Source organism: Lolium perenne, chromosome 5, assembly GCF_019359855.2.
Source record: "Lolium perenne isolate Kyuss_39 chromosome 5, Kyuss_2.0, whole genome shotgun sequence".
NCBI lineage: Eukaryota > Viridiplantae > Streptophyta > Magnoliopsida > Poales > Poaceae > Lolium > Lolium perenne.
The window spans coordinates 228,288,558-228,307,395 of NC_067248.2; positions in this window are offsets into that span (position 1 = coordinate 228,288,558).

Below are 18,838 nucleotides of genomic sequence, written 5' to 3' on the forward strand. Positions count from 1 at the left end.
CAACGTTCACCACAAATCAATCTCGGCGCATCGCCAACTCCTTCGTCTCGAGGGTTTCTTTCGGTAAGCATCATGCTGCCTAGATCGCATCTTGCGATCTAGGCAGCACAAGCTTATTCGTTGTTCATGCGTTGCTCGTACTGAAGCCTTTTTGATGGCGAGCAACGTAGTTATCTTAGATGTGTTAGGGTTAGCATTGTTCTTCGTATCATATACTATCGTCGTGCAACCCTTATACATCTAGCCGCCCTTACACCTATCTTAGGTGTAGGGGCGGCACCCCGCTTGATCATCATTTAGTAGATCCGATCCGTTACGGTTGCTCCTTGTTCTTCAAGGATTAGTTTAATATCTGCAATAGTTAGGCCTTACAAAGGGTTGGAGGATCCAGCGGCGCGTAGGGTGTCGTTTGCTAGTCCTAGACAGGATGTTCCGAGGATCAACCTCGTGTTGGTTTTTAGGCCCTATCTAGGATCGGCTTACGATCACCGTGCGTGGCCGCGAGGCCCAATCGTGAGTAGGATGATCCGATTATGCGGTGAAAACCCTAAATCGTCGTAGATCGTTTTAGCTTTATCTTGATCAAGCAGGACCACCATATATTCGTGCACCTCGTACGAATCATGGGTGGATCGGCTCCTTGAGCCGATTCACAGGACAACCTGAGAGCCGATCGAGGCTCGTATTTAATGTTTACGTGTATGCCATGCAGGAAACTAAGCGAGGCATCTCCATCACCTTCCTGACCAGGTATAGGTCAGGTGGCACGCCCTTGCACCAGCATCGGACGTTCGTGCCGGAGTTCTTTGCGGGCCATCGCTCGGAGGGACCAGGGCCACCCGCAGCCCTAAGTTGTTCCCGGCTCTACTGTGTTGCCCGTCGTTGCTCGCCGGTGGGTTTCTGACCGCAACACATTCTGGCACGCCCGGTGGGACGATCTTCGACATCAACCACATCGCCATCTACATCTGAGATGGCGGACGGCACCCCAGTCACGTACGAGGATCTGACCGACGAGCTCAAGAAGAAGTATGACGAGGTCAAAGCGATCCTCGAAGCCGACCTCATCGGCTCTTTTCACAGGACCAGTTCACATGGCATCAGGTGGAAAGGGTTCTCGCCTGATGGTGCGCTCGATGGAATAGACCTGTCCGCCCCGTCAGAAGAACGCACCAGGTCCCTGCGTCAGGAGATTAACTACATGGTGGCTCACTCGTTGCACCGCCACTCTTAGAACCTGGTGAACACTTTGGAGCGTGTCGCTCTTCGGGTGATCCAGGAGATCATGAGGCACCAGTACTCTCCGTCAGGACCAGCTCTCGGGACGTACCAAGGAGAGATGCCACTCCAGTCCCGTCCACCGCTGCCATTCGCGTTGGCAGCACCAGAAGTGCCGAATTCACCGGCATTCGTCGTCTACAAGATCGGTGGTGACCCTTGTGACTGCCAGTTCTTGCATGAGGCGCCTAAGGAGATCCCTCACGGGTACATGTGCACATACGTGCCAGACTGCGGTAACTGGGCGCTCACAAACCAGGCCGCAACGGCAGGGACTTCTGGGAAAGCAGGAGGAACTTCAGCGACAGATCTTGAGAAGCAGACGTGGCTAGCTAGGTACGCCACTCCAACAAACCTCCCGAGCGCAGCTCCTGCAGTTGGCTCAGAGCTGGAAAAGCAAGCATGGCTGGCTAAGTATGCCACTCCGTCGAATCTTCAGAGTTCGACTCCTGCAGCCAGCACCGCGGATCAAATCAGTACGATCCTGAGAGACCAGTTCGGCATGGTGCCGAAAAGGAGGACAATCGGCTATTCCAAGCCGTACCCCGACGAATACGAATTGGTCCCGCTACCACCCAAATATCGGCTCCCTGATTTCTCCAAATTCAGTGGATCAGATGGTTCCAGCTCCATCGAGCATGTGAGCCGATATTTGGCACAGCTAGGAACGGCCTCAGCGTCGGATCCACTACGCGTGAGGTTCTTCGCGCAGTCCCTCACGGGATCGGCTTTCGGGTGGTACACTTCGTTGCCACCGGACTCGATCCGGACTTGGAAGCAGTTGGAAGAACAGTTCCACATGCAGTACCACTCAGAGGCTTCCGAGTCTGGCCTTGCCGATCTAGCTCAAATACGTCAGAAGCGTGGAGAAACCGTGGCAGAATACATCCAGCGCTTCAGAAATCTAAGGAACCGATGTTATTCGGCTCGTGTAACTGAAAAGGAAGCGGTCGAGTTGGCAGTGGTGGGCCTTGCGTCACCAATCAAGGACATGGCCTCTCAAGCAGACTACCCTTCACTGGCGCACATGGTTCAGAAACTGTCAGCATATGAACAGCGCCACCCGGACTTATACCAGGATAAATTCAAGCGTGCGGTAGTACTGGTTGAGGCCGACAAAGACGAAGGCTCTGCGGGAGATCAAGAAGTAGCAGTGGCTGAATGGACTCGGGGGGCAACCCCCGTGTCCTGCAAATGGGTTAAGCCACCAGGTCCGCCCAGAGGGTTTGATTTTGACGTGACCAAAACTGAGCAAATCTTCGACCTCCTACTCAAGGAGAAGCAGTTGAAGATACCCGAAGGCCTCAAAATCCCCACGGTACAGGAGCTGAACGGAAAGCCATACTGCAAATGGCATAACTCGGTCTCCCATGCCACCAACGACTGCAGGGTGTGGCGTCAGCAGATCCAAACGGCGATAGAACAAGGACGTCTGATTTTTAACCAGTACGCCATGAAGGTCGACACCCACCCCTTCCCCGCCGTTAACATGGTGGAGTGCACTTACCCTGAAGGTTGCCAGCCGGGATCCTCGTTCAGCATCAACATGGTAGGACCTGGACACCACGCTGGCAAGGATGGAGACGAGGGCAGCTGCTCTCGTAGCAAGGACACAGAGGAGGCCGCTCCACGCGATCGGCTCCGTCACGATGGCAAGCGCTACATCACAGAGGGAGAAGTAAGGAATGTGAGATATCAGCGACCTCTCTCTGATCACCTCCTCAACAAGTATGTGAGTCAGTACGACCAACGCCGAAGATCCAGCGACGATGATGATAGAGACCGTCTGGCTAGGGACGCCAGGAGACATCGTCGGCATGATCGCGATGAGGAGGAGTACGAGCGCCATGCCAAGGAAGAATCGAGGAAGCAAGACGACGAGGATAGGCATTGGGACTGTCCCTTCTTTAGACACTGCTGGGACTCAGGAATGAGCCGATTACCTACAATCGGCAATTGCCCAGAATGTAGCCAGAAGAAGAAGGAGGCAGCTAACGTGTCCGTGTTCCAACGCTTAGGGCCTCTCCCGCCTCGAAATAAGCACGCTGAGTCCCCTCGAGTAGAAGACCTCGAGGATTTGGAAGACAATGAAGAAGAAGAAGACAGGTACCACCGGCCAAGGTGGTGCCCTGATGGACTCAGTCGTTCCCAAAAACGCAGGGTTCAGCGACTGCGTGGCTTGGAGGAAGCCGAAAGGTTATACCTGCACACGCTAAGGAAGGCGCGGCCTGATCTGGCCGCGAAAATTCAGCGAACCCTGGATGAAGAGGGTCGACCACAGAAAATGGAGTGGCGCCCCAAGCAAAGGAAAGCCGATGATGAAACATCGGCTGGCACAAACATGGTGTTCATCCTTCCTTCAGAGTTCAGTGCTCCAGGATTAGGCGAGGCACCTGTGGCACAACTTGACTGCGGCCCACGGCCGGTTATCTTTGAGAAACCACGAGAAAGAAGCTACAGACATCTGAAGGCCCTGTACTTGCGAGGTTATATCGATGGGAGGCCTGTCAATAAGATGCTGGTGGACACCGGAGCGGCAGTCAACATTATGCCATACTCTATGCTACGTCGGTTGGGACGTTCTAGCTCGGATCTGATCAAGACCAACGTGACATTGAGCGATTTCAACGGCCAAGCGTCTGACGCACAAGGTGTTCTGAACGTGGATCTGACCGTAGGAAGGAAAACCATCCCTACGACGTTCTTCATCGTCGATAGCAAGAGCACCTATGCTGTTCTGCTGGGAAGAGATTGGATCCACGCCAACTGCTGCATTCCCTCCACGATGCACCAATGCGTAATACAGTGGGATGGAGATGAGGTAGAGGTCGTCCAGGCCGATGACTCAGCCGAGGTTTCAACGGCTGGCATGAATGCTTGGGAAACAGCAGGCCAAGAGCCACTCTCAGGTATCAATTTGGACGACTGCGAGCGCATCGACGTGACAAAGGGAAGGGTTAGGCTGGTCCTATCCACCGGCATGACCGTGTAGCAAGAACAAACCAATGAGCAAACGTGGCGAGGCCGATCCTTGGGATCGGCCCCAAAGATCTATGAAGGAACGTTACAAAACCTTCATTGAGCGCTTCAATCAATAGGGAGGCCGATTCCAGCAATCGGCCAAAATTATCCTCACCACATGTTCTGCTTGTGTTCAACATTGATCTACTGAGCAGCGGTTTACGTCGGCTGATGAGTTAGGAAAAATCAACATTGGTCCTACCGGAGCCGACGTGCAAATGCAATGCTGTGGCTAAACTACAGAGCCGATATCTGCAGTTACCTGACAGATTCGGCTCGGGGGGCATCTAGTCAGAGGAGCATGTGCAGATGGACATATGTGCAGCGAAATGTTGGGGGCCGATAGAAAAAATCGGCCAGTAAAAAAAAAACTTCATGATATACAGCCGATGCAAGGACATCAACTTTGGAACTAAGAAACGAAGCCGATGCGCAGCCATTGACTCTAGTACAATCACGCAAGATCTACCGGTTGCGGGTGCAAGACACGGATTTCGACCAAGTCCAGTTCATCTGTGAGGCCCTCTGCTTCCTCGAGGGGGCAAACAATGAGAGCTTCCTCAGCTGCAATGAGCCGATTGCAACGGTACTGTCAGAAGTTTTGGCGTACAACATCGGCTTTCAACGGGGGAAGAGGCAATCGATGGGGTCAAGAGCGGCTGAATCGGCAGGGTGGCTGTCTCAGAGTTATCTGAGTTCCAAGCCTTTGGTCGGATCTGTGCATCCTCACCAGTATTCTCGCCTTGGCTGAGGCTCGGGGGGCAGATGGCCCGGTAGATGCTCTGTTTTAGAAGCCGACTGAGGCATCATCGGCAGATCCTTCATGGCAACCTTCTTCAAAAATGCTGAGCTCTTGCAGAAGAAGATCATTGGGCCTGGTGGGAAGAAGTTAAAGGCTTTCTTGAAGACTCCACATTATCCGCCAGATCTTAAGGTCGTCAGTTGAAGAATTGAAGGATGGATTGTGAAGGACCGATGCGTTGCTATCGGCTCATTAAGCATTGGCTAAGGGGACAAATCGGCAAAATCAGTATGAGGGGAAATCGGCTAAATTGGCTCAAAGGAAATCGACAAAATCAAATTGGGGAAAGTCTTCATTGATAAGCAAGATTTCTTACATAAAGAGCTGATTGCGCTCAAAAGGAAGTACTAGGGGATACATTGCCCCGTCTACTACTACTGATCCTATGCTAATGGTGCTATCTATGGGCCGTCGCTGCCCTCGTCGTCACCGTCATCGCCGCTGTCGGCGCTACTCCCGGCGGGCTCGTCGTCGCTGCTCCAGTGGCCGCCGACTGGGCCCTCATTGTCCTCATCCTCCTCGTCAGCGTCGTCGTCGTCGCTGTCGAAGTCACTGAGGTTCCCCGGCCAAGGACAGAAGCGTTTGGCCGGCGGCTCGTCGGAGGAGGTATCGTCCTCCTCCTCCTCCTCCTTCTCCTCCTCCTACTCCTCGGGAGAGGTGAAGTCGTCGCAGGAGAAGCGATCGTCATCGCTCTCCTCCTCCGTCTCCCCGTCGGCGAGGAAGCGGAGGTTGCTTTCCCCGTCGGTCAAGGACTTGTCGTCCTCAGACCAGACGGAGAAGTCATGGCTGGACTCCTCCCCGGCCTCGATGGCGCGGCGGGTGTTGGCCGCGTGAACCTCCTCCGGGTTCGGCTCCGGTGTCGGCTCGCGGGAAGAGGAAGACGGGGTGGAAAGATCCGATGAGGCAGAGGAGGAAGAAGACATGGTGGCGCAGGAGGGCTTTTGGAGTGCTAATGCGAAGGGGATGCGGAAGTAAACTGTTTGGAGCGGTTAAATAAAAGGGGATATAGTGGAAATTCAATGCCACAGCAGTTTCCGAGGAAGTGGTGCCTAAAAGAAAAAAAAACTGCCAGGTCACGCGGAGAAGTTGAGAAGGCAAGGCATCATGATGAAGGATACTGCGACGGTTCTGCCACGACATGACCCGACGAAGAAAAAGCAGAGTGATTTTGGAATTATCAATTCCAAAACCAGGGGGGCATGTGTTATCACCAGAATTTGACCGAGTCAGAGGTGGGCCGCGATCAAGATGGACTTGAAGAATATACATGGAAGAAATACGTGAATCGGCCTTTATATGCAAAGTTTGGGCTAGTTAGCCCGTGTATCTGTAACATAGTAGGATACGTGTCGGTTAGTTAGAGTTTGCCTCGTGCACGGTTGGGATTATTCCCACGTTAGAAAGTCTACGGACTATAAATATGTATCTAGGGTTTATGAAATAAATAACAACCAACGTTCACCACAAATCAATCTCGGCGCATCGCCAACTCCTTCGTCTCGAGGGTTTCTTTCGGTAAGCATCATGCTGCCTAGATCGCATCTTGCGATCTAGGCAGCACAAGCTTATTCGTTGTTCATGCGTTGCTCATCGAAGCCTTTTGATGGCGAGCAACGTAGTTATCTTAGATGTGTTAGGGTTAGCATTGTTCTTCGTATCATATGCTATCGTCGTGCAACCCTTATACATCTAGCCGCCCTTACACCTATCTTAGGTGTAGGGGCGGCACCCCGCTTGATCATTATTTAGTAGATCCGATCCGTTACGGTTGCTCCTTGTTCTTCAAGGATTAGTTTAATATCTGCAATAGTTAGGCCTGACAAAGGGTTGGAGGATCCAGCGGCGCGTAGGGTGTCGTTTGCTAGTCCTAGACAGGATGTTCCGAGGATCAACCTCGTGTTGGTTTTTAGGCCCTATCTAGGATCGGCTTACGATCACCGTGCGTGGCCGCGAGGCCCAATCGTGAGTAGGATGATCCGATTATGCGGTGAAAACCCTAAATCGTCGTAGATCGTTTTAGCTTTATCTTGATCAAGCAGGACCACCATATATTCGTGCACCTCGTACGAATCATGGGTGGATCGGCTCCTTGAGCCGATTCACAGGACAACCTGAGAGCCGATCGAGGCTCGTATTTAATGTTTACGTGTATGCCATGCAGGAAACTAAGCGAGGCATCTCCATCACCTTCCTGACCAGGTATAGGTCAGGTGGCACGCCCTTGCACCAGCATCGGACGTGCGTGCCGGAGTTCTTTGCGGGCCGTCGCTCGGAGGGACCAGGGCCACCCGTAGCCCTAAGTTGTTCCCGGCTCTACTGTGTTGCCCGTCGTTGCTCGCCGGTGGGTTTCTGACCGCAACACTATGACTCGTCGTTTCGAAGCATCACGTTATGATCGGGTGTTATAGATTCTACGTGTACGTACAACGGGTACAAGCTAGATTTGCACATACAAATACTGAGGTTAAACTTTACGAGCCTAGCATGTACAGACATGGTCTCGAAAATTCGTCATGATATGATGGATAAAATTATGAGTGAAATTGTTCATCATATTAAAAGGTTATTAATAGAGAAATCCGGAACACTTGTCATATGATGATCAACTTCAAAGTAAGAACCTCAAGGTTATTGGTATTTGACCAACAAACCTAGAAGTTATTGATGTTGAAGTGTTTTTCTGAATAATGAGAAAAGCTAATAGAGAAACTGCAAAAGATATTTTGGCAAAAAGAAAAGAAAAGACTAGAAAGTCTAGCTCAGGTGTATATAAATGATATACATGTTATGGTTGTATTCCTAGTTAAGTCACACTATGAAATTCTTCGGTATTAGTACTATATTGGTTGGTATGAAGTGTCATACAAAACAACGCAATACAAGAATACAATGGCCTAAGTGACTGACAAGGAATATGATAAGAATGCACGTCTGGAACAAAATAAAGTGTTATTATGTTCGTCGTTAGCATTCTATCTAGCCCTTAGAATTTATAATAAAGAACTTAATAATTGTTATTTTGCTCTGGTCAAATAAAAACAATGAGTTGTTCAAATTATGACATTACTCCATGTACGATGGATAAGTTATTATAAATCTTAATGGTGAAACACACATACATAAAACTGACACTAAAATGCCATAAGGCAAATGATTTGAATTCCACTTATTTGTGGAACCGCCATTTAGGTCATGTTAGAAAGGAACGCATGAAGGAACTCCATGCAAATGGATTTTTGGAGTCATTTGATTTTTGAATCATTTGGCACTTGCAAATCTTTTCTAAAGAGAATGATTAAAATACCGTTCATAGGCCAAGAGTTGAACGGGCAACTAACTTAGTGGAAAAATACATGATGATGTATGTGGTTCACTGGGCATAGTTGTGTGCGGGAGATTCTTCTACTTCATGAAAACTTTCAACAATGAATTGAGTATATATATGTGGATATATTCAATAAGGAAGAAGTTTGAAACATTTGAATGGATTCAAATAAATTTCAGCATGAAGTGGAAATCATCGTAATAGAAAAGTCAAATATCTATGATTGGATCATGGTGGAAATATTTGAATTACGAGTTTTAGCGAACATCTAAGAGAGTTATGAAATTTTTCTACAACTCACGTTTCTTGGAGTGTCATAGTGATGATGAAGTATCCAAGAGATGTATCCAAACCTTGTTGGGTCAATGATGAGATAAAATATTGATGTCATTATATTTTTGTGGATTATGCTTTAGTGACTACCGCTTTTACACTGAATAGAGCATCATCATGATCCGATGAAATGACACCATACAAGTTATGGCATGGGTATAAACCCTAAGAGAGTGGATTTGGTGATCAGGGGGGTACGTGAGCACCCCCTAGATACCGTTAGATTTGCTTTTAGATTGGATTTCCCCGAGTAGATACTCACGGCCATCAAACGGCCGTGAAATTCCCCACCTCCCACCGCCACCTCCCATCTCATCTCCTACCTCCGCCTCACACCGCCAGAGGCGCGCCGCACGTCGTCCCTGGGCCTGCCGAGTCCATCCCGCCGGTGCTGTCCCGCCCCGCCGAGTCCCTCCCTCCCGCCGGCGTCCACCACCGCGCATCTTCCGCCGGATGGAGGGCACGGGATCTCGCCAGCTCCGCCGACGCGACCTGGTTCGCGGGCGTTCTGTTCTTGCTGTGCCGCTGCAGAGGAGAAGACGAGGTGGGGAGGAAGGATCCCTCGACGGAGGAGGGGAGGGTAGCTGCGCCGCTACGGTGAGGGCTCCGTCAGGCCGCCACCACCGGCGAGCACGAGAAGGTGGGTTCTTGGGCTTGGCGACGCCGGAAGCGAGCTGCCGCCCGACGTCCTCGCCCCCTCGAGCTTGACGACGGCGGTGGCCAAATCGCCATTGTTCTCTACCCGGACTCGCCGCGGCCGGCGGTTGCGCCTCGCGTGTCGGGGGACGGGTGCGGAGTTGCAGGAGGCGCCGGCGCGCCCCGTCTGGGCCAGAGCACTGCGGTAGTGCGGCGCACGCACGCGCACGCACTCTCTCTGGCTCGCTCACAGCCACAAACCTCTCCTAATTTCCCCCGCCGCCGCTCCCCGCTTGCCGCGCCGGCCTGCACTTGCCAGAAATATACGGTGATTCACACACGCGTATGAGCTAAGCAAGCAGGCTAGTAGCTTGATGGAAAGAATGGATTTGATGGTTTGCTAGCTGGAGCAGATGGATGCGTCAATCCAGTTGGTCCAATCTCGCTGCAGCCAAGATGGTTCAAGTTTGCTTCCCAGCGCCGGTCGAGTACCGTTGCCCCGCCTTCTCCCGCGCCGCCAGCCACCATGGACTTCGCCGTCGCCCGTTCCTCCATTGCGGCCAAAATCGACTGAGCTGTGCCTCCAGTGCGGACAAAATCGAGCTGAGCTGCGCCTCCACTGCGACCAAAATCGAGCTGAGCTGCGCCTCCACTGCGACCAAAATACTATCCGCAAATCCCCATGGCTAGAGACAAAACGACCTAAAATTCCCCAGGCTGATCTGCCCGACGAGCCGAACCCTGCTCCATGGCAGGAGGTAGAAGATTGAGGAAAAATATCCGTGTCGGAGAGGATGCACCCGCCCCTGGTTCGCTCCGCCTGGAACTGCTTGTTCGGCCGCGAGCCACCGCCGCCCCTAGTTCCGACCGACGAGGCGGTACCCGGCGGCGGAATTCGGTCCGGCAGCGCGGGCTCCATTCGCCTCTGCGGTGGAGCAGCTGGTCGCGCGGGCGCTCAAGGTCGTGCGGGGAGGATACACAGAAACGCAAAATAAAAAGAGGATAAGCGGCCGGAGATAGGAAAAGCAAAGGCGAATCTTTGACTTGTCCACTTCACACCTTCACGGAAGCCTGGATGCCGTTAGACACGTGTCGACTAGCTAGGGGGTGCTCACGTACCCCCCTGATCACCAGGCTTCATCCGTAAACCCTAATAGTCCTTTCTTTAAATTTTGGTCTAAGAGTTTACAACCAAAATCGGATGAATGTCTTTGTTGGTTATCCCAGAGATTTAATTGGGAATTCTTCCCACGAGACAAAGACAAAAGTGTTTGTCAATGTTTCTTATTTCCGAGAAATTGTTTCTAGTGAAGTATTTGAGTGGGAGGACAATATAATTTGATAAGGTTTATGAACCTGAGCATAATGATCAGAGTAGCGCAGCATCGGAATTGGTTTCGGAAGCGGCCACAACGATCATGGCTCCCATGACTACAAAGTGTTTTAGCCATGAAGATCGAAGTACATATTGAACCTTGTAGGTATGGTTTACTTTGTGATCAAATAAATGATTTGTGGACAAAGGATTGATTTTGAACAATGATAAACCAACTACAAACAAAGAAGTTATGATGGGCCCTGACTCCGTTAAAATGGCCATGCGCCATGAAATCCATAATAGATGAATACTTTTTGAAAGTAAATGGATCTATAGACTTGGATGAAATATCCTTGAAGAAGCTCGACTTGTCGAAAAATTGTTTACGACAAAGTTCAAAGAGTTGACTACGATAAGATTAGATCTTCCGTAGCAATGCTTATAGTCTATGTGGATTATTCTAGTAATCACTACATATTTCTTTTATGAGATATGCTAGTAGGATGTCAAAATACATTACTTATCAGAAGTATGTATTAAAGGTGTATACAAGATACAACCAAGAGTTTTGCTGGTCTGTGGAATACTCGATAGGTATACGAACTTCAATTGGATGAAGTAAGTACTGAGGAGTAGGAATCTTCACCAGATGAAATAGTCAAAGAGTTTTTGATTTCATCAGAGACGATGAAGAGGCTTGCATTTGCAAGAAATTAAGTGGGAGCGCTAAGACATATTTATAATACTTTATGTAGGTGACATATAGTTGGTTATAAATGATGTAATTATATACTTGATTAAAAGATTTCATTGAGAATTAACTTCAATGAAAGGATATGGACTGAAACAAATTTAGTGTCAAGATCTATGAAGATAGATTGAAACACATAAATAAGTTTAAGTCAAAGTACATAGGATGGATATTGAAGTAGTTCAATATAGAAATATTAAGAAAATATTCTTGCCATGTTAAGTTTTAACAAGACTTGAGTGTATCTGACACTCAATGAGTAAAAGCACATGAGTGATTATAGATCACGAATAATATGTACACAATCAGATGTCCTATGCTCTAAAAGGTGTTATGAGCATGTACCAGAATGATTCATGTGATGATCATTGAAAAACAGTAAGAATATTCTTGAGTACTTAAGAAGAACCAAGTATATATATATAATTTTGTATGGAGAAATGACAAACAAATCGCTGTAAGGTGTTACACCGATATTAGTTTTGTCACATATAAAATATAATTTCAATCTCAAATTTGACTAAGTGTTGTTTAAAAGGTAGCACAATGAGTTAGAAGTTGTCTATGTTAGATTTAGAAGAGTTCTAAATATTGTGACGGATTCTACAAACGAAAGGCAGAGTATGTCATTGTCTTGACAATGACTGAGGATGTTAAGTCAAGAAGTTCTTTGAGAACTTGGTGTAGTTCCGATAGTGTCAGAATTTTGAAGCTATATTATGTGACAATATTAGTGACTTATTTCAGACCGCGGAATTAAGGTTCCACCAGAAGATCAAACATATTTAATGCCAACTCATTTGGAAATGAGTGATGCGTTGAGACGCAAATGAAATTACAAAATACATACGTTTCTGAGCGTGTCAGATCTGTTGACTAAAACCTCTCCCGTGAGCAAAACATGATATAGCACAAGAAAGCCAAGGTGTTATATCTTTACAAATGTAAACTAGATTATTGACTCTAGTGCAAGTGGGAGACTGAAGGAGATATGCCCTAGAGGCAATAATAAAGTGGTTATTATTTATATCTTTATGTTTATGATAAATGTTTATATATCATGCTATAATTGTATTAACCGAAACATTAGTACATGTGTGATATGTAGACAACAAAGAGTCCCTAGTATGCCTCTTAACTAGCTTGTTGATTAATGGATGATTAGTTTCATAATCATGAACATTGGATGTTATTAATAACAAGGTTATGTCATTGTATGAATGATGTAATGGACACACCCAATTAAGCGTAGCATAAGATCACGTCATTAAGTTATTTGCTATAAGCTTTCGATACATAGTTACCTAGTCCTTATGACCATGAGATCATGTAAATCACTTATGCCGGAAAGGTACTTTGATTACACCAAACGCCACTGCGTAAATGGGTGGTTATAAAGGTGGGATTAAGTATCTGGAAAGTATGAGTTGAAGCATATGGATGAACAGTGGGATTTGTCCATCCCGATGACGGATAGATATACTCTGGGCCCTCTCGGTGGAATGTCGTCTAATGTCTTGCAAGCATATGAATAAGTTCATAAGAGACCACATGCCACGGTACGAGTAAAGAGTACTTGTCAGGAGACGAGGTTGAACAAGGTATAGAGTGATACCGATGATCAAACCTCGGACAAGTAAAATATCACGTGACAAAGGGAATTGGTATCGTATGTGAATGGTTCATTCGATCACTGAAGTCATCGTTGAATATGTGGGAGCCATTATGGATCTCCAGATCCCGCTATTGGTTATTGGTCGGAGTGAGTACTCAACCATGTCCGCATAGTTCGCGAATCGTAGGGTGACACACTTAAGGTTTGATTTTGAAATGGTAGAACTTGAATATGGAATGGAGTTCGAATATTTGTTCGGAGTCCCGGATGAGATCCCGAACATCACGAGGAGTTCCGAAATGGTCCAGAGAATAAGATTCATATATAGGAAGTCATATTCCAAGTTTGGAAATGATCTGGTGCATTTATGGTAGGTTCTAGAAAAGTCCGGAAGAAATCACCATGGAAAGTAGAGTCCCGGAGGGACTCCACCTTGCATGGCCAGCCAACCCTAAAGGGGAGGAGTCCAAGGTGGACTCCCCAAGGGTGGCCGGCCAAACCCCCTCATGGAAGGGGGGAATCCCACCCCAAGTGGGATTCCCACCTTGGGTAGGTTTCCCTACACATGGAAGGTTTTTGGTTCGGGTCTTATTCGAAGACTTGTAGTCCAACACTTGGGGCTTCCACCTATATAATGAGGGGCATAGGAGAAGGGGCTGACCACCACAAGCCCATAGCTTGGCCGCACCCATAGGTGGCCGGCCACCCCCTCTCCCAAACCCTAGCCGTCCCCTCTCTCCTCCTCTTCTCCCGCATGCTTAGCGAAGCTCCGCCGGAGATCTCCACCGCCACCGCCACCACGCCGTCGTGCTGCTGGATTCAAGGAGGAGCTACTACTTCCGCTGCCCGCTGGAACGGGGAGAAGGACGTCGTCTTCATCAACACCGAACGTGTGACCGAGTACGGAGGTGCTGCCCGATTGTGGCACCGTGATCAAGATCTTCTACGCGCTTTTGCAAGCGGCAAGTGATCGTCTACCGTAGCAATAAGAGCCTACTCTTATAGGCTTTGGAAATCTTCAAGGGTTAGTCTTGATCATCCCCTCGTTGCTCCCGTCTTCTAGATTGCATCTTGGCTTGGATTGCGTTCTCGCGGTAGGAAATTTTTTGTTTTCTATGCAACGAATCCCTACATTTTCTGGTATTAGTTCTGATGATGCTGCTGCCCATCTTAATAATTTTCTTGAACTATGTGAAATGCAAAAGTATAAGGATGTAGATGGTGACATTATAAAATTAAAATTGTTTCCTTTCTCATTAAGAGGAAGAGCTAAAGATTGGTTGCTATCTTTGCCTAAGAATAGTATTGATTCATGGACTAAATGTAAGGATGCTTTCATTGGTAGATATTATCCTCCTGCTAAAATTATATCTTTGAGAAGTAGCATAATGAATTTTAAGCAATTGGATAATGAGCATGTTGCCCAAGCATGGAAAAGAATGAAATCTTTGGTTAAAAATTGCCCTGCCCATGGACTGACTACTTGGATGATCATCCAAACCTTTTATGCAGGATTGAATATTTCTTCGCAGAACCTATTGGATTCAGCTGCTGGAGGTACTTTTATGTCCATCACTCTAGGCTCCGCAACAAAGCTTCTTGATGATATGATGATTAATTACTCTGAATGGCACTCGGAAAGAGCTCCACAAGGTAAGAAGGTAAATTCTGTTGAAGAAACCTCCTCCTTGAGTGATAAGATTGATGCTATTATGTCTATGCTTGCGAATGGTAGATCTAATGTTGATCCTAATAATGTTCCTTTAGCTTCATTGGTTGCTCAAGAAGAGCATGTTGATGTGAACTTCATTAAAAATAATAATTTCAACAACAATGCCTATCGGAATAATTCTAGTAACAACTATAGGCCATATCCTTCTAATAATGGTAACAGTTATGGTAATTCTTACAACAATAATAGGAATGTACCCCCTGGTCTTGAAGCCATGCTTAAAAATTTATTAGTACACAAACTGCTTTTAACAAATCTGTTGAAGAAAAGCTTGGTAAAATTGATATTCTTGCTTCTAAGGTTGATAGTCTTGCTGCTGATGTTGATCTTTTAAAAATGAAAGTTATGCCTAATGAAAATAAAGATATTAAGTCATTTGCTACAGCAAACGCCATCCAAGTTCGAATTAATGAGAATATTAGATTGATGGCTGAATTGCGTGCTAGGTGGGAAAAAGAAGAAAATGCTAAAGAGAATAATGTAGCTAAAGTTCGGACTATTACCAGCACTAGTAATGATAATGCTTCACATGTTGCTACACCTCCTACTATCAATGATAAAATAATTGGTGTTGGCAATGTTTCTACTCCTAATGAAAAGCGTGCAAAACTGCCCGAAACTGCTAAAACTGCTTGTGATAAAACTGCTGAAATTTTTCAAAATATTGGGGACAATGATCCCATTGCTTTAGATCATAATGGTTTAGATTTTTATGATTGTCACATCTCTGAAGTTATAAAGTTCTTACAAAAACTTGCTAAAAGTCCCAATGCTAGTGCTATAAATTTGGCCTTTATAAAACATATTACAAATGCTCTCAGAAAAGCTAGAGAAGAGAAATTAAACTGTGAAACTTCTATTCCTAGGAGGTTAGAGGATGGTTGGGAGCCCATCATTAAGATGAAGGTCAATGATTTTGATTGTAATGCTTTATGTGATCTTGGTGCAAGTATTTCTGTTATGCCTAAGAAAATCTATGATATGCTTGACTTGCCACCACTGAAAAATTGTTATTTGGATGTTAATCTTGCTGATAATTCTACAAAGAAACCTTTGGGGAGGATTGATAATGTTCGCATTACGGTTAACAATAACCTTGTCCCCGTTGATTTTGTTGTCTTGGATATTGAATGCAATGCATCTTGTCCCATTATATTGGGAAGACCTTTTCTTCGAACTGTTGGTGCTATTATTGATATGAAGGAAGGCAATATTAAATATCAATTTCCTCTCAAGAAAGGTATGGAACACTTCCCTAGAAAGAGAATGAAATTACCTTTTGATTCTATCATTAGAACAAATTATGATGTTGATGCTTCGTCTCTTGATAATACTTGATACACACTTTCTGCGCCTAGCTGAAAGGCGTTAAAGAAAAGCGCTTATGGGAGACAACCCATGATTTTACTTCTGCACTTTTGTTTTATATTTGAGTCTTGGAAGTTGTTACTACTGTAGCAACCTCTCCTTATATTTATTTTATTGCATTGTTGTGCCAAGTAAAGTCTTTGATAGTAAGGTTCATACTAGATTTGGATTACTGTGCAGAAATAGATTTCTTGCTGTCACGAATTTGAGTAGTATTCTCTGTAGGTAACTCAGAAAAATCTGCCAATTTACGTGAGTGATCCTCAGATATGTACGCAACTTTCATTCAATTTGAGCATTTTCATCTGAGCAAGTTAAGTGCCCCAGAAAAATTCGTCTTTACGGACTGTTCTATTTTGACAGATTCTGCCTTTTATTTCGCATTGCCTGTTTTGCTGTATTTGATGGATTTCTTTGTTCCATTAACTTTCAGTAGCTTTGTGCAATGTCCAGAAGTGTTAAGGATGATTATGTCACCTCTGAACATGTGATTTTTTTATTATGCACTAACCCTCTAATGAGTTTGTTTTGAGTTTGGTGTGGAGGAAGTTTTCAAGGGTCAAGAGAGGAGGATGATACAATATGATCAAGGAGAGTGAAAGCTCTAAGCTTGGGGATGCCCCCGTGGTTCATCCCTGCATATTTCAAGAAGACTCAAGCATCTAAGCTTGGGGATGCCCAAGGCATCCCCTTCTTCATCGACAAATTATCAGGTCACCTCTAGTGAAACTATATTTTTATTCCGTCACATCTTATGTGCTTTACTTGGAGCGTATGTTTGTTTTATTTTTGTTTTTGTTTGAATAAATTGGATCGTAGCATTCATTGTGTGGGAGAGAGACACGCTCCGCTGTTGCATATGAACACATATGTTCTTAGCTTTATTCTTAATGTTCATGGCGAAGGTTGAAACTGCTTCGTTAACTGTTATATGGTTGGAAACGGAAAATGCTACATGTGGTAAATGGTATAATGTCTTGAATAATTTGATAGTTGGCAATTGTTGTGCTCATATAGATCATGTTTAAGCTCTCGCATCATATACTTTGCACCTATTAATGAAGAACTACATAGAGCTTGTTAAAATTTGGTTTGCATGATTGGTCTCTCTAGAGTCCAGATATTTTCTGGTCAGGTGTTTGAACAACAAGGAAGACAGTGTAGAGTCTTATAATGCTTGCAATATGTTCTTATGTAAGTTTTGCTGTACCGGTTCATAATTGTGTTTGCTTCAAACAACCTTGCTAGACTAAGCCTTGTATTGAGAGGGAATACTTCTCGTGCATCCAAAATCCTTGAGCCAAAAACTATACCATTTGTGTCCACCATACCTACCTACTACATGGTATTTCTCCGTCATTCCAAAGTAAATTACTTGAGTGCTACCTTTAAAATTCTATTCTTTGTCTTTGCAATATATAGCTCATGGGAAAAATAGCTTAAAAACTATTGTGGTATTGAATATGTACTTATGTATCTTATTTCTTAATAAGTTGCTTGTTGAGCGGTAACCATGCTTCTGGGGACACCATCAACTATTTCACTTTGTTGAATATCATGTGAGTTGCTATGCATGTTCGTCTTGTCTGAAGTAAGGGTGATTTATCATGATCAAATGGTTTGAGTATGCATATTGTTAGAGAGGAACATTGGGCCGCTAACTAAAGCCATGATCCATGGTGGAAGTTTCAGTTTGGACAAACAATCCTCAATCTCTTATGAGAATATTATTTGTTGTTGAATGCTTATGCATTAAAGAGGAGTCCATTATCTGTTGTCTATGTGTTATCACCAGATTTTGGCCAAATCAGGAAGTGGGCCGTAAGAGAGATGGGCTTGGAAGATCACACGTGGAAGATCTCTGAAGCGGCCTTGCGCGAAGAGTTTGGGCTAGACTGCCCATGTATCTTTAATTATAGTAGATTGCATCTTAGATTAGAAGATAGAGTTTTACCCGTGCACGGTTAGGTGCACGCCTAAATTAGAAAGTCCCCTGGACTATAAATATGTATCTAGGGTTTATGGAATAAACAACAACCAACGTTCAAACCAACCAAATCAATCTCGGCGCATCGCCAACTCCTTCGTCTCGAGGGTTTCTACCGGTAAGCAACATGCTGCCTAGATCGCATCTTGCGATCTAGGCAGCACAAGCTCCACGTTGTTCATGCGTTGCTCGTACTGAAGCCTTTTTGATGGCGAGCAACGTAGTTATCATAGATGTGTTAGGGTTAGCATAGTTCTTCGTGTAACATGCTATCGTAGTGCAACCCTCGCATGTCTAGCCGCCCTTACACCTATCTTAGGTGTAGGGGCGGCACCCCGCTTGATCATTATTTAGTAGATCCGATCCGTTACGGTTGCTCCTTGTTCATCAAGGATTAGTTTAATATCTGCAATAGTTAGGCCTTACAAAGGGCTGGAGGATCCAGCGGCACGTAGGGTGTCGTTTGCTAGTCCTAGACAGGATGTTCCGGGGATCAACCTCGTGTTGGTTTTTAGGCCTTGTCTAGGATCGGCTTACGATCACCGTGCGTGGCCGCGAGGCCCAATCCTGAGTAGGATGATCCGATTATGCGGTGAAAACCCTAAATCGTCGTAGATCTCATTAGCTTTATCTTGATCAAGCAGGACCACCATATATTCGTGCACCCCGTAC